Raw genomic sequence first — 15,332 nt, 5'->3', positions numbered from 1 at the left:
ATGATGGAAGACAGCAGTAATGGCTTCATAGACCAGACTGACTGCCATCAAGAACAGAAGTTGGTGCTTGGCGGCCAGATTGTGAATGAAATCTGTCTCTCAAATTTCACACATGGAGGAAATGATATGAAACATATACAGTGCCTTGCAAAAGTATTCATACCCCTTGAACTTTTCCACATTTTGTCACATTACAACCACAAACTTAAATGTATTTTATTGGGATTTTATGTGATAGACCAACACAAAGTAGCGCATAATTGTGAAGTCGAAGGAAAATGATACGTCGTGGTCAAGATTTTTTACAAATAAAAATCTGAAAAGTGTGACGTGCATATGTATTCAGCCCCCCTGAGTCATTACTTTGTCGAACCACCTTCTTCCGCAATTACAGCCTCAAGTCTTTTGGGATATGTCTCTACCAGCTTCGCACATCTACGGACTGAAATTTTTGTCTATTCTTCTTTGCAAAATTGCTCCAGTTCAGTCAGATTGGATGGAGAGTGTCTGTGAACAGCAATTTCCAAGTCTTGCTACAGATTCTCAATAGGATTTAGGTCTGGGCCATTCTAACACATGAATATGCTTTGATCTGAACCATTCTATTGTAGCTCTGGCGGTATGTTTAGAGTCGTTGTCCTGCTGGAAGGTGAACCTCCGTCCCAGTCTCAAGTCTTTTGCAGCCTCTAACAGGTTTTCCTCCAGGATTGGCCTGTATTTAGCTCCATCCATTTTCCCATCAACTCAGACCAGCTTCCTTGTCCCTGCTGAAGAAAAGCATCCCCACAGCATGATGCTGCCACCACCATGTTTCACGGTGGGGATGGTGTGTTCAGGTTGATGTGCAGTGTTAGGTTTCTGCCACACATAGCGTTTTGCATTTAGGCCAAAAAGTTCAATTTTGGTCTCATCTGACCAGAGCACCTTCTTCCACATATTTGCCGTGTCCCCTACATGGCTTGTGGCAAACTGCAAATGGGACTTCTTATTGCTTTCTTTCAACAATGGCTTTCTTCTTGCCACTCTTCCATTAAAGCCAGATTTGTGGAGTACACGACTAATAGTTGTCCTGTGGACAGATTCTCCCACCTGAGCTGTGTATCTCTGCAGCTCCTCCAGAGTTACCATGGGCCTCTTGGCTGCTTCTCTGACTAATGCTTTCCTTGTCCAGCCTGTCAGTTTAGGTGGACGGCCATGTCTTGGTAGGTTTGCTGTTGTGCCATACACTTTCCATTTTCGGATAATGGATTGAACAGTGCTCTGTGAGATGTTCAAAGCTTGGGATATGTTTTTATAACCTAACCCTGCTTTAAACTTCTCCACAATTTTATCTCTGACCTGTCTGGTGTGTTCCTTAGTCTTCATGATGCTGTTTGTTCTCTAACAAACCTCTGAGGCCTTCACAGAAGAGCTATTTTTATTCTGAGATTGAAGTACACATAAGTGGACTTTCTTTACTAATTAGGTGACTTCTGGAGGCAGTTGGTTGTACTGGATTTTATTTAGGGGTATCAGAGTAAAGGGGGCTGAATACATATGCACGTCACACTTTTCAGATTTTTATTTGTAAAAAATCTTGAACACCACATATAATTTTCCTTCCACTTCACAATTATGCGCTACTTTGTGTTGGTCTATCACATAAAATTTCAATAAAATACATTTAAGTTTGTGGTTGTAACGTGACAAAATGTGGAAAAGTTCAAGGGGTATGAATACTTTTGCAAGGCACTGTATTGTTGTTGTTGAGTCTTGGTACAGCTTTTTTGATCTACTGCAAGGGACTACGAATGAACAAACATAACACTGCAGTCAAGATGAAAAACAGTGAAACCCAGTCATCGTCTGTGGCAGTTTTTGGATAAATATTAGGTCCACCTACAGTCTATTGAAGTCCTCAGCACCACCTGTGTTTTTACATTTGCCACTCACTAAAAACACCTGTGTGGGTAGTGGAATAACTTTTCAGCATGATGATATTTTTGGTTTTATGAATTAAGAAATGAAAAAAAGGACATTTTAGGTGTGACCCTGAAGAGTTTCTGTGTCAGTCTGCTAATTGAAATATTGTAATAATGAATTGAAACCTTGTGTTATTTAGTGATAATCAAACTACGCTTGGCTTGGCTTGACGTTTACATCTCATGTTCAGCTCTACTTTTAGTTTTACTAGGGGGAGAATTCAACACACACACACACACACACACAGACACACACCTCTCTTAGGAAGCGATCCTATTATCCAGTCCCATCCTTCACGCTCCTCCCTTGAAGGCGAGAGTCACTTTCGATTGAGTTGGGATAGATGACGCTTCCCTTCCCTCTCCCTCATCCCTCCCCGACCTCATCTTTCATCACACGGTACCTTGGGAGTTAGAAATTCAGCAGCAGCTTGTCGATAGTAAGACTGTTTGGTCTCAAGGGCTTCCTATCAGCTAAACGGTGCGTGTGGAGCTCTGTGCTTTCAACCACGAACGCTGAGTCTCAGTTTGTATCCACTATGAACTTGGAAACACTCTCGAGACATCTGCCCCTCTGATGAAATCTGAAAGTTGTCATTTTCTTACCCAATTCTGTCAGCAACAAACTGAGTTGTTTATCTGTAACTGAAATAGTCATGTACTGCATATTTAAGAAAAGAAAAATCAAATGTCTAGATGATTTAGAAAAGGAAGACGATCCAAAAATGCACAGTTGGAAAGTTAAATGAAAATCCCACTGAATCCTGAGAAAGAAAATTAGTTTTAAGTTCAAGTGTTTTAGAGGGTCAATAAGTGAATCATTAAATGACTGGAAAGGAGACAATATATAGATCAGAAGAATAAACCGTGACGTATATACTTGAGTGTAACTGAATATGTGGGTGGATTTTAAATATTAGAAGGATTTGATTAAATTCTTCAGATTTGATTGGATCACAGAAAAGATGGTGATAAATAATTTACATTTGCAAAAGAGCATGACCAATAATGTCACCCTGGAAGATACCATGACCGATGACCTAATGGTCAAGAGCTGTTTTATATGTTGGGTGGGGTAAGCTAGTCACCCCAAATCACATTTGTTTGGATAAATATATGTGAACACCAAGGAGTTCAAGATGAGTTGAGATAAAAGATTTTGTTACACAAAATAAAAAATGTTACAGAGATAACCGATCAATGGATGAAACTGTGTCTTTAAAGAATATGAATTAGAAAGAAGTGAACTCGTTAAGATGGAGAATAAATGATATATGGCAAAACTAAACTTGAAAGGGATAATATAGGACTAATATAGGAAATATAGAACACGAATATGATTGTTGCTACTCATCTGTGGAAAATGATTGTCACAATGACATTCACAAATACGCTTTGATGTTTGATAATCTCTTCTGCATAAATTCCTGCATTTATCTAACGAGTGACAACATTACTGGAGAAACAATCCAGACATATTTATCAATTTAATCAACTAATCGTTAGTCAAAGAAATCCTGTGATACAAGAAGAGTAAAATTACCATTTGTCTCCAGCGCTGCTTTCTAAATCAAGAAGTAGATCCTGACTGTGTTGTAAATAAAATATCTGCATGTTGCCAGTCAATTCCTTGTGTACATACAGTATTATGTAGATATATCCTCTTTAGGGTGCGTGGGTGGATAATAAGCTGTGTCAAGTATAATTCTGAGGGCGTCCACTTCAAAACAAGGCTAGCATACGGCCAAACTTCCCTTCGGCTCCTACAGCAGCAACCAGACACTGACAGCGCTGAGCCTTCTGACGTTTGGAATACTAAAACACCTTGTTCAGGTTTTATCAATGTTTTTGGATGTGCGCGGTGCTGTGGCCTGCGCGTGTATGAGTATTTCGTGAACGCTGATAGCTCTCTCAGCAGCTGGCTCTTCATGGTTGACTAAGCATGCCCCCCCCCCTCCATACACACACACACACACACACACACACACAGAAACACACACAGGGTCTTACATGTTTATGCTCATTTGAAACAATGGCTTGAATGAAGCTTATAAACACTGTAGCACCCACGCACACCATTGTAGAGCTTCTATACATTATGTCTGGTTTGCTCTTTGAATGATGCATTTAGTAAAAGACAAAAAGAACAAGAGGTGCGTGCGTGTGTGTGTGTTTTAATGGAGGCAAGTCTGATGCTCCCAGGGCACAGCTCTGACTGTCAGGCAACCGTTTCCCCTGTTTCCATAGTAACCCCTGTCCAATTACCACTGCTGCGCTGCACTACTCCAGCTCCGTTTCGGTAAGATGGAGCCACTTCTCCGCTGCATGTATACACAGTTATGTTTATTGGCTTGTGTGTGTGAGCATCTATCAGAAACTCTTGTCTTGTCCCTCTGCCTGTCGTCTCTTCATCCAAACATCTGTGATGAGAGCTTCTCCTCCTCCTCCTTTTCCCCACCAGAAGAAAAAAAAAAGAAGCCTCTGTCTCTTTTGCTCAGGCTCTTGGAAAAAAAATCCCTCAGTGATGTAGAGGCTTGCAGCCACTCACGATACCCCTCCTCCTTCTTCTCCTTTTCTCTCATCCCTCCCTCCCTCCCCCCTCCGTCTAACCCTCTCTCTCTCTCTCTCTCTCTCTCTCTCTCTCTCTCTCTCTCTCTCTCTCTCTCTCTCTCTCTCTCTCTCTCTCTCTCCACTCATATCCCCCCCGCCGCCCCCCTCCCCACACACACTCTTATCATGTGATCCTCTTGCTGCACCACTATTGGCGTCTCTGATCGTGGCGTGTATCCAATCAGGGCATAAGCCTGGAGATCAACATAAGTGAAGCAGAGCAGCCTGGCTGATGCTCTTAGAGTCACAGAGGGAGGGAGGAAGGCAGATAGAGAGGTATACGTAAATAATATAGTAGAGAGAAGAGGGAGTATGTGAGAGGAGAAGCAGGGAGTTTGTTTTTTTGTATTTAAGGAGAATACAATAAAAGTGGGGGAAAACTGAAGTAACAAAGACAGGAGGAACAGAAAGGAAGAAAGGCAAAAAGAGGAGGCGCACAAGCCGTGTTGTCAGACGAGTCTTCCCTTCATCGTGGCTAACGTGAAAGCTGACTGTCCACACTCAAAGGAGCCATCTGCTCCCTCCATCCATCTTTCCATCCATCCCTGTCTCCCGCAGGGCGCTGCTAAAAACTCCTTCTCTGGCAAAAGCACAAGGATTCATCAGTCACTGTGGAGAGTATCACACCACACTTGGAACCATGGAGGTCACATGTAAGTACTAAGAATCGAACGAGAAAGAAAGGGGAGAAAGCGAGCGGTTTTCAATTAGCATGGATGGATGGAGCGAGGGGAGGTGGTAGTAAGGGAGGAAGAGGGACTGTTTGTGTTGTTGCCTGGCTGCAGAGGAGGAGGAGGATGGAGAGAGGAAGGAAAGGACAAGAAAGAGCAGGGGGAGATAGAGAAGATGGGATAGGGGCAGAGCGAAAGAGAAAGAGGAGGGACAGATGGAGCCGTGAGGACTCGGCGAGGCGTAAGCAGGTTAGGCAAGGACCCAGAGCACAGCCTTTTCATTAGGACACACACAGTCAGTCACAACATAATCTGCTAGATTATTTCACCCTCTCTTACAAACACACACCCCGTATTCATCTACCACCCCCCCCCCCCCCCCCCCCCCCACACTCCAGGCATCATCTGTATTCCAGTGTACAGTGTGTGTGTGTGTGTGTGTGTGTGTGTGTGTGTGTGAGTGTGATGGGGGGTTGGGCTTTGTTGTGAATGGGATTACTCCACATCACCCACCGTTTTGTCACCAGAGGAATTCAATGCCACTACTACTGCTCTCCTTTACTCCACAGTGTGTCTCTCAGCCTTGGATGAGCTTCAACCAGTGTTTTAGCCAGAGGGGTTTGACACAGGGATTAGAGCGAGGTCAGCCTCAGACTGTAGAGCAGAGTCTGTGAAATGCTGCCAGTACCTGATCTCATTTGTTTTGGATAGTGCCCACTACCATGGCATCCACTTGTCCTTTTCTGCATGGTTTTGTGGTGAGGAACTATGCCTCGACCGCTGGGTGACCTACCATGGTGATGATGATGAGTACTGAAACATTGTCGTTTAAATGACAGCGATTTTGTTGCTAGATTATTCATCCTTCATCCAGCAAAAATGGCAAACATTTTCTGGTCCCAGCCTCTCCAATGTAAGACATATCTAGCGTTCTCTTATTTAAATCATTCAGTGTTGAATATCTTTTAGTCTGTTCTATTGTTCAGTCAAAACAAGCAGTTTGAACATGACAATTTTGGGTCCTTCTGCTTATTTCCTGACATTCTACAGGTTAAACAATTCATCTGTAAAAATCAGGACAGATACATCAATAATTAAAATAATTGTTAGCCCTGTCAAAGCCTGATAATCAGATTATCATTATGGCAACAGTTCAGAGGTCTATCCCTGTTGTAATGTTCTCTGAAGTTAAATCTCTGAATCTACCGTTGTTGTTAGCCTGTATCATTGTCCTGCGTTTAAAAAGTGCCCTTAGGCAAGAGAACTTGAACCTGGTCCACCTATTGGAAGTCACGCTGGATAAGCACTTCAGCTAAATAAATCAGGCATAGATGTAAAGCAAAGCCCTTTTATTATTGGTGTTTGACATTTCTGTTCTGGACCGGCGTGATACAGAGGAGAGTCGATAATCTGCTTTGTTCAGCCATGTTGAAGACTGACCTGCCCCATGTGGGATTATTCACATGGCAATCCTCAAAAGCTCTGTCAGCAGCTGAGAGACCCTCCCTCCCTCAGCAACTCTCACAGACCACTTGGTGTTCAGCCAAAATTTCAAAATATTTTAAGCTCTGCGTTTTATCTATTACTTCAGCTTTATTTAAGACTGCTGACCGCAAATCAATTAAGGACGCTTAATGCAAATCAATGCAAATGATTTCTGGCTCTGCTCTTTAGCGACTGGAGAGTTCCTCCACTTTGCCAGTAGGTTAAAATGCACGCATACATGATTAATGAAATGGGTGCTGGTGCATCCAGTCAGAACTGATGTGACAATATAATGTGAGTGCAGGTGCCTAAGGTTTTGGGTGTATGCCATGTTTGGATTTCAGGAAGCAGCTTGGGACAGTTGGTAAAAGCGCTGCACACGCTGCCATATGCCAACAACTGTGACTGCTGCTGTCGTGCCTCGCATGAAACGGCACATCTATAACATGTTTCAGGACACAGTAAACCAGCCCCTCCCCCACTTCTTTTCTCCAGCCACGGGGACCTGCTGTTTCCTTATTTCATACTGGTTTTATTTACCTCTCCAGCTGTCTAGATCTGTCTATACCTCTTTCCTTCCCACTCTCCTTCAATTCCTTGTAGCGTTACCTTTTTGTCTTTCTCTTCCTCTCCCTCTGGAGGTCTCACTCTCCCTCTCGTTCTCTCGACCCCCCCCCCCCTCCTCCCCCCTTCCACCTCTTTCTTCTTCCACCCCTATTGTTGAAATCAGACAGGCTATTTATATCTTTCTGCATGGCTGCCTCACCTCCCACTCCCTCAACAAGGTTTTGCTTTATTGTTTTTGCACGTGTATTTGCGCACTCGGACAGTGCGTGAATGTGTGTTTGTGCATGTGCAGCAATGAACTGGTGTGTGTCTGTTTGTCAGCGAGCCCTCGTAGTGAAGTATGATGAGTTTAGCTTTGTTTATGTTTTTTTTTCCTTCTTCTCGTGTTTTGTTTACGAGAAAGTGGGAAATCTTAGCCGCGGTTCTACGCAGGGACTTCTGTACATTAGTCTTTCATGTGTGTGCGTGTGTGTTCCTACAAGGGAGGGAGGGGGTCGGGGTTAGGCCTACGCACACTGAGAATACCATAGCTGAGTTCTCTAATCAGACCAGAGAGATCAACAAACATTAGCATCAAACCATCAGAGTTGCACGAGAGGAAATGCAGAGCTAACATTTTGTTTTGTTGTGTCAAGATACAACACAGTATGTACTTTGGATTCCTTACAGACAATGATAAGGTGATCTCCACAAAGGCTTACTTATGTGTGGGTGTGTCGTATTGTGGATACATGCTGGGATACGGCTGTCTCATATAATAATCCAGTTTTGATGGATTCGGAGTCTGAGTTTAATTTGAAGCACTTTATTGGTTTGCATGGGGGTGAGCTCGATGGCCTAAAAGGGTGCTGTTTGCATTTTTATGGAGCACTTGTGTGACTTAATTTTTCCAAACAACTTTAATAAGATCAAGAAATGCATTTTTGCAGAGTACTTCCACTCAGCTGTGATGCATTATAGCAAAGATAGGACTGGTCCCTGATGAAAGTGGTGTCATATAATGAAATAATACCCGTTTTGATATCCTTGAATAGATGTTTAATCACAGCCAATTAACTTTACAGCGTTTGGCTTTCATCAGCAGTTATTGATAGACTAACGGTATGTGGTGATGTCCCAGGCATCTTTAATCTCCAGTCATCCATATGGGTTGTGCTTCATCTCACGTGGAGCTGGTAGTTGAAAAAGAGCTTCTCTGACAGTTTGTCTCAGCCTGCAGAGCGGCCCTCTAAATATGGCAACATCAGCCAGCAGCAACAGACGGCACCGACCCTGCATCACTCATGCAGAAAGAAGAACAGGGATGATCTCCAGATGTGTTTTGTGTGTGTGCGTACATGGGAATATTGTGAATTTACATGGAGTAGTCTCTTGTACAATTGTTTTGTGTCTGTTAGTGCTTGTTCATAATGCATTATGCTTCTGTGTGTGTGTGTGTGTGCGTGTGTGTGTGTTTGAAGGAATAAATGAGTGTATGTACAGTTTAAGTGTGTACATTGAGAGCATGTTTATCTGTCTTGTGTACAATACAGTATGCGCTGCTCCCTGTGGTACAGTAACACTGTCAAACAGTTCCCTAAGGCATTCACAGAGAGAGAAAAGAGCTGCTTTTTTTTTTACTGCTCTTTAAAGTTACATTTTCTCCTTACCACTCTATTTTATTGAAATACCCAGATATAGTGCCTCCTTACATTTGAGCCATGGGGGGTGGATACATAATTGAAATTTTAATGGATGAAAGTAGTGCCTCTCCACTCAGTTGCTCTCAGCAGATTTTACATAGAGCCATGACAGAGTTGTCAGAGTCAAACTACTGTAGAAAAGCTGAACATATTGAATATAATCTGATAGTCGGCTGTACAGCATTCTCTTGTTTTTCACCCTCTCTGAAAATAGCACACTGACTGTTTCTTTTTAGGCATTTCATTCCATACAGAAGGAACAGAAAGCAACTAAAATGTACTGCATATCAAGGTTTTGGCAATATGAAGTGAAATTAAACCATCACTAATGCTACAATCAACTTGAGCTATAATGATTAGCCAATTGATTAGTTGCCAACTATTAAATTAAATTAAATCCCTACTATTTTAATAAGTGAGTGATTTTTTTTTAAGAGGAGCTTTTCCAAATTCTCCTCATATATGAATATTTCCTGGTTTCTTTATTTTTCTATGATAGTTAGTTGTGACTGTTAGTTGAGCCAAAACAAGACATTTGAGGAAGTCATCTTGGTATATGGGAAAGAGTGATCAACATTTTTCACTATTTTCTGACATTTTATGGACCCAACAACTAATGGATTAATCGAGAAAATAATTATCAGATTAATCAATAATGAGAACAATTATTAGTTGCAGTCCTACACATTATTTTCATATCTTATGAGCCCATTTATTTTCTTCATTGTAAATTTGCCTGTAAAAGGTCAGAATTGAATGAAACATGCCAAGTATATTTTTTGCATTGAGTCTAAGGTGATGCATTTTAAAATATCCAACAGTCCAAAACCCAAAAAAGTATTAGTTTACAATGATATAAAATATAGTAATGTAGCCAGTCTTCAGCAGGAACTAGCAAAGTTTAGCATTTTTCTTGAGAACTGAAACAAAAATAGTTGCTGATTAATTTTCTGTTGAACTGTTCATCATTTAGTCAACTAATCATTTCAGTTTTAATCAACACTACATCACCACCATTCATGATGCTTGTTAGGTCATCCATAAAGGTTTTTATTACAATCCAAATACGGATAAAGGTCACCCCTGTGTCATCATCTTCATGTCATTTCTTCCAATGTTCCCTTACAAATGCCGTGTCCGTCACCATCACTTCAGTGTCACGCAGAGCAGCATAGACTGTTGTTTCAGCGTTAGCTATTTGTAGTCCCAGCCAGTGGGAAGCATTTGAAGCACTGTACTGACCAAAGCGACGCCATGGTGTGTGTGTGTGCTGTCAGATGGAGGTCTATGTTTTGTTGTGCCTCCTGAAACGTCCTCTCACACATACGGCGGGGGTGACAGAGAGTAAGAACCAGCACAGTTGGCATCGTTGGCAAAGATTAGTGTCAGTACCTCTTCATGAACAGAAAGCAGAAGTAAACCATATCAGAGTACACAGTCAGACTCTTCTTTAATTTAGCTACTCTTTGATTTGATTTTTATTGTATCAGAATGTATGATGACAACTTTAATAGTAATTTAACAGTGACAGAAGTTTTTGTATAAAAGTCATACAATTTTAACTACCGCTCATTTTTTCAGTCTTGCCTGCTTCTAAAACATATTTTTGCATTTTTATTCAATGCATTTTTATCACTTTCTAAATTTAATAACCGCCACCAGCTGTGCCTCTCTGTACAGCATGATAAGAGACACGCATCCTTTCATGTCCATCTCTGTGGCAGTGTTTTATTTTTAATGACATCATGGTCAACTTTGAAGGAGATAATTATTAGCTGCACATAGGACATGATGGCAGGGAAGGAAAATGTAATTACTATTTCAATAACGGGCATGGATTCCCTGCATTCTGCTCCTCATTAAAGGTGAACATGTGTGTATTTTTGTTCGGACACTTCCTTTCGTATGTGTGCCAGCATGCATGTGTTACTTCAAGTCCTTAAGTGCAGAAACACACTTTCAGCTACGGTCCCATTATCACCACATCAGATTGCCTTTTTGATTGCTTTCAGGGAGTATCAGCAAAGTCATTATTTTGTGATTACTGCCGTATTATATGCCCAACAAAGTGTCTCTCCAGCACAATCTCCAGATTTCCCACCAAGGCTTGAGTGGCAGTTGAGCATTTGACTGACAGCTGGTAAATGATGTCATTAGCATCCTCTTAGGTAAATGAAGCAGTGGCGACAGTCGATTGGTCGGCGAGAGGGGACAGTAATTTGTAACGGCCGATGCATCGTCAATGATGGATAGCGGGTTGACTCCGTGAGAGGAACTGGCCAAACTGTCCTGTATGAGCAGAGACTGGAAAAAAGAGAGGAAGAGCAGAGGAGTCAGTGTGGCCAACTCTTCATTACATGTACTAGATGGCTCAAGAGACGACGTTTAATTACTTTTGCTGACACTTGCTCTGCTGTCTAACTTTCCTTCGAAGGAGCCACGGAAAACAATGATGGCCTGTTGTCTGGAAGAGATTAGACATCATGAGCGGGAACGACAGAAATAAAGGTGGACGAGACGGAACCGATAAATCTTGGATCAACAGTTTTGACTAAATGGAAGATCATGTGGTTTTTAAAAGAGACAACATGAGAAGAGTCAGCGATAAATTTATCCTGCAAAGTTTGTTCCAGCGCTGACGTCATGTCACCTCTACCAAGGTGCTCTCTGAGCAATCAGCGCATGAAAAAGAAGGATGACGATAAAATATTCATAATTCCCTCCCCCCATGCCCTGTTGTGAAAGGACCATGTGTTCGTATTAAATGTGATGAATATTCGCAGTGTTAATTAGCATGAGTGCTGCCACATGGGCCAACAGAATTGTTTTCCTGCTGGAGACATGACTGCAAACAAGGCATATTAATGAACATTCCTTGGGGACAGCTCTGCTGAAACACCAGGGCTGGATGGCAGTCGCTCTCTAGAGATCGGATTGGAAAGCAAGCTGCAGGTGACAGTGAGAGCCGTCTTAAAAAGCTAGGCATGCTGGAATAATACCCAAAAATAAGAAAAAAAGAGGCTTCAGATAACAATTTGAGGGGTTGTTTTTGTTTACAATCTGCAATCTTTAGTGATAACCTAAAACTGAGGTCATGAAAACTCCGTTTTGTTGCATTGTTAGATTTCCTTTACTTTCAAACAGCTCCTTACAGGAAGAACATTTGTTCTAGACACACTGACAGACCATTTATAATCTTAATGGGAACGTAAATTAATTTAAAGCTTAATTATCAGGATTATAGGAGTGTGTATGTGTGTGAAAATTTATAATGGGCAACTCTGTGAGGTTGTGATTAAAAGTAGTGGACAAGAGTGATGAATCCTTCATAGCATGATTGCAAGCTGTGGCTTCATCCATTTGTCTGCACATTTTCAGCTCAGAGGAGGAGGAGGGGGGACACTGGGGTGAAGTGCTGAGGCTGAAAAGTCGGTCCTCAGGGGTTGTAAATCTGCTGTTAGCTGGACACCTATTTCTCCCCATGAAAATATGGTGTATGTATTAAAGGGAAGCACAGACAGAGAGAAAATGCAGAAAAACAGCTTTCCCTAAGATGACTACAAGCGAGAGCCATCATGAGTATGTTCCTCGCTGAAGGAAGGTTGGACAGGTGTGTTTATGGATGAATAAACAAATAGAAAGAAGGATGGGAATGGATGGAAAACACAAATGAAAAAACTATTTTCTCCTCATAACTGTGTATCACAAGTCTACATCTCAGCTCAAAGTGTCTGCAATCACTCACCTATAACGCATCTTGACCACCATCAAAGGAAAGTGTCACCTCCGCCCTCTAGTGGTTGCCCTTTTATGTTGCCATCTACATTTTGGCAATTATGTTACGCTACTAAAACACAGCTAACATCTAAACATATAGGAACAGAGCTGAGGTGGTTCTTTTTCATAATGAAATCATAAATTATCTAGATCCTTTTAATCTTACAGCAACACTTGCTCAACATATTAAAGCAGTCCTCTTCAGTCTCCAAAAGAGAGCTCTGCATATAACTTATCTTTTTTACACTGTGATAATGCAGTCATTTATCTACAGTAAAGCCATTTATCCCAGCTAATTATAGCTTTGTACTGGCCCAGAACAGCACTTCTTTTTAGAAAATCCTGATCTCAACTTCTGTCTGCCTCTGTCAGAGATTTAAAAAATGTACTTGTGCTGAGTCACTGATGCTCTCTCTATCAACTGTAATGCCAGTTACTGTAGATGGGGATCAGACTGGAGGAGACTTCCTGTACACTTGTGCAGTTCTGTGTCTGAACTTAGTCAATACAATTCTCACAAATGGTACACAGACAGCAGCTGTGGACCCTGCAACTGATTCTTGAAATAACAAAAGCTTGTGAATCAAGCGTATTTTCAGATCTGCTCTCTAATTGCACTAAAGCTGATTTCAGAACCAAACTGTAACATTGAATTGATGCTGAAAGGCGTTCACATACTTGCTGCTCCAAATAATTTTCCATTGTCCTCTTTTCTGTTGTCACCTACTTTTCGTGAATGTGTTTTAAACCATGTGAGCTGAGTGTTACCTTCAGGTCTCATCACAAAGAGACTTTGAGCCCAGATCTTCCTTCGCCTCTGTCATGTTGACTTTTTTAGTTTTTTTTGGTGCTGGGTCTGGCTTTATGCTGTTCACATTTCACATTTAGCAACTTCAAATCGTATACTTTTAAAGCGCTCACCCCTGGCTTATTGTGACTAGTGAGAGTCCAGAGGTTAGCAAGTTGATGAGTAATCGCCTTGCAGTAAACACAAACAGCAAGAACTGCATTACATAAGACTACGTTCGGTATCTTGGCTCACTGGCTTTTGGCAAGGTTGTTATGGACGAGGAGCCCAGGTGAAACAGAATAGCACAGAACAGAAATATTAGGACACATCTCACATACATACACGCAGAGCACCATCCCAACCTCTTCTTACAGTCGACATATTGTAAGGAAGTGAGCTTACAGAGCGTGGAAATACTTGGAAAATCAAAAAGAAAAGAGGGGGATGTCAGTTTATTTATTTCTGTCACCTCAGTTTTGATCCTGTGAATCAGCATCTCCAGGCCCAGAGGTGGCTGCTAACAAGGCTGATCCATAATCAGGGCTGCATGTCACGTCTACCATAGTGCTGCCTGCAGTAACTGGAACAGCGCTGCTCAGTTTGGCTGCAGAAATGTTAGGTCAGGTTAATTTTTATAGCCTTGTATCACATACAGTGCCTGAGCTGGATTTACAGGCCCACATCAACCCAAGCTCAGCACATTAGGAATTATGTCCACTCTCAGTCCTCTGTGTGTTGGCTTGAATACCTTCACAAGTAGAGAATCTACTGTATCTGTGACTGATACTAGTGTTAATATGCTAATTATGCAGAATGCAAATAAATCGTCAGAGTGCAAAAGCTAAGTGAAAGCAGCTGTCATTGAGGATTTCAGTGTGGGATAAGGTTTGGGAGTTCAGGCTAATTTTCTGGATGATCAAGTGTTTTATATTTAAGATTTCTGGCAGGATGAGAAGATTTTATACTCTGGAACGAATCACTTTATCCACTGTTTAAGAGCAGTGAAGTGCTGCCATAAAGTAGCTCAGCTCAAACTTGAGTTAATGTCATTCCACATTTAAGAAGTTTAAATAAGGTTCAGTCCAGCTTCAGGGTTTTTGTTTGATCATTGTATTTGATCCTTGTGTTTCATTGCTTAAAGAATCTGAGCTCACCTGAATGTGAACATTTTTGATGTGTGTTAGATGTGAGGACTGAGGATTGATATTGTCAGCTGTCTCACTGCTCAGTGAATCTGTTTTTAAGTGTTTGTATCTGCAGTTCAGCATTTTTCTGTGCGGTGGACAAAGGAGAAATCTTTGTGCAGACTTAAATGATCACCTCACAGTAATGTATAATACTCTACATGCATGATGTGTTTTATGTGTTGTTGGTAAGAGCTCTGCTACTGTTACATTCACTGATCATAAAGACACCTCAAGTGGGATTGATGAGTTGGAACACCACTCGTATCATGCTTCTGCAGCCACAGCTAAACTAATGGTATTAAATAGCTCAGGTATTATAGGCAGAGTTCTGTCATGCATTTCACTGATGCATGACACTGGGTGTAACAGTTGACTCGCCACTGTTGAATTATTCTGCTTTGTTCGTTTCCTCTAAAGGCTCAGTGCACCAGACTGGATTACGGGCTCCAGTTCTGGAAAAAAAAATCACATCATTAATCCTGTCTAATCCTTGACTTCCTGACTTCCGGGCTGTGTTTTTGGCTGACACACAAAAATACGGACACTTTCTAGATCCTGTATGGATCCTGCATGCACAATCATCTCACCTGGCCCCTCTTTGC

General features: G+C 41.6%; 1 protein-coding gene across 2 annotated transcripts in view; it reads left to right on the top strand.

Moving 5' to 3' along the window:
• The window catches only part of elmo1 (engulfment and cell motility 1 (ced-12 homolog, C. elegans)), a 101,281-nt gene that overhangs the window by 73,637 nt on the left and 12,312 nt on the right, over positions 1 to 15,332 (top strand). The window lies entirely within an intron of this gene.

Source organism: Scomber scombrus, chromosome 16 (assembly GCF_963691925.1).
Source record: "Scomber scombrus chromosome 16, fScoSco1.1, whole genome shotgun sequence".
NCBI lineage: Eukaryota > Metazoa > Chordata > Actinopteri > Scombriformes > Scombridae > Scomber > Scomber scombrus.
The sequence above is the reverse complement of the archived record's forward strand: the minus strand, read 5'-3'. Positions and strand labels throughout refer to the sequence as shown.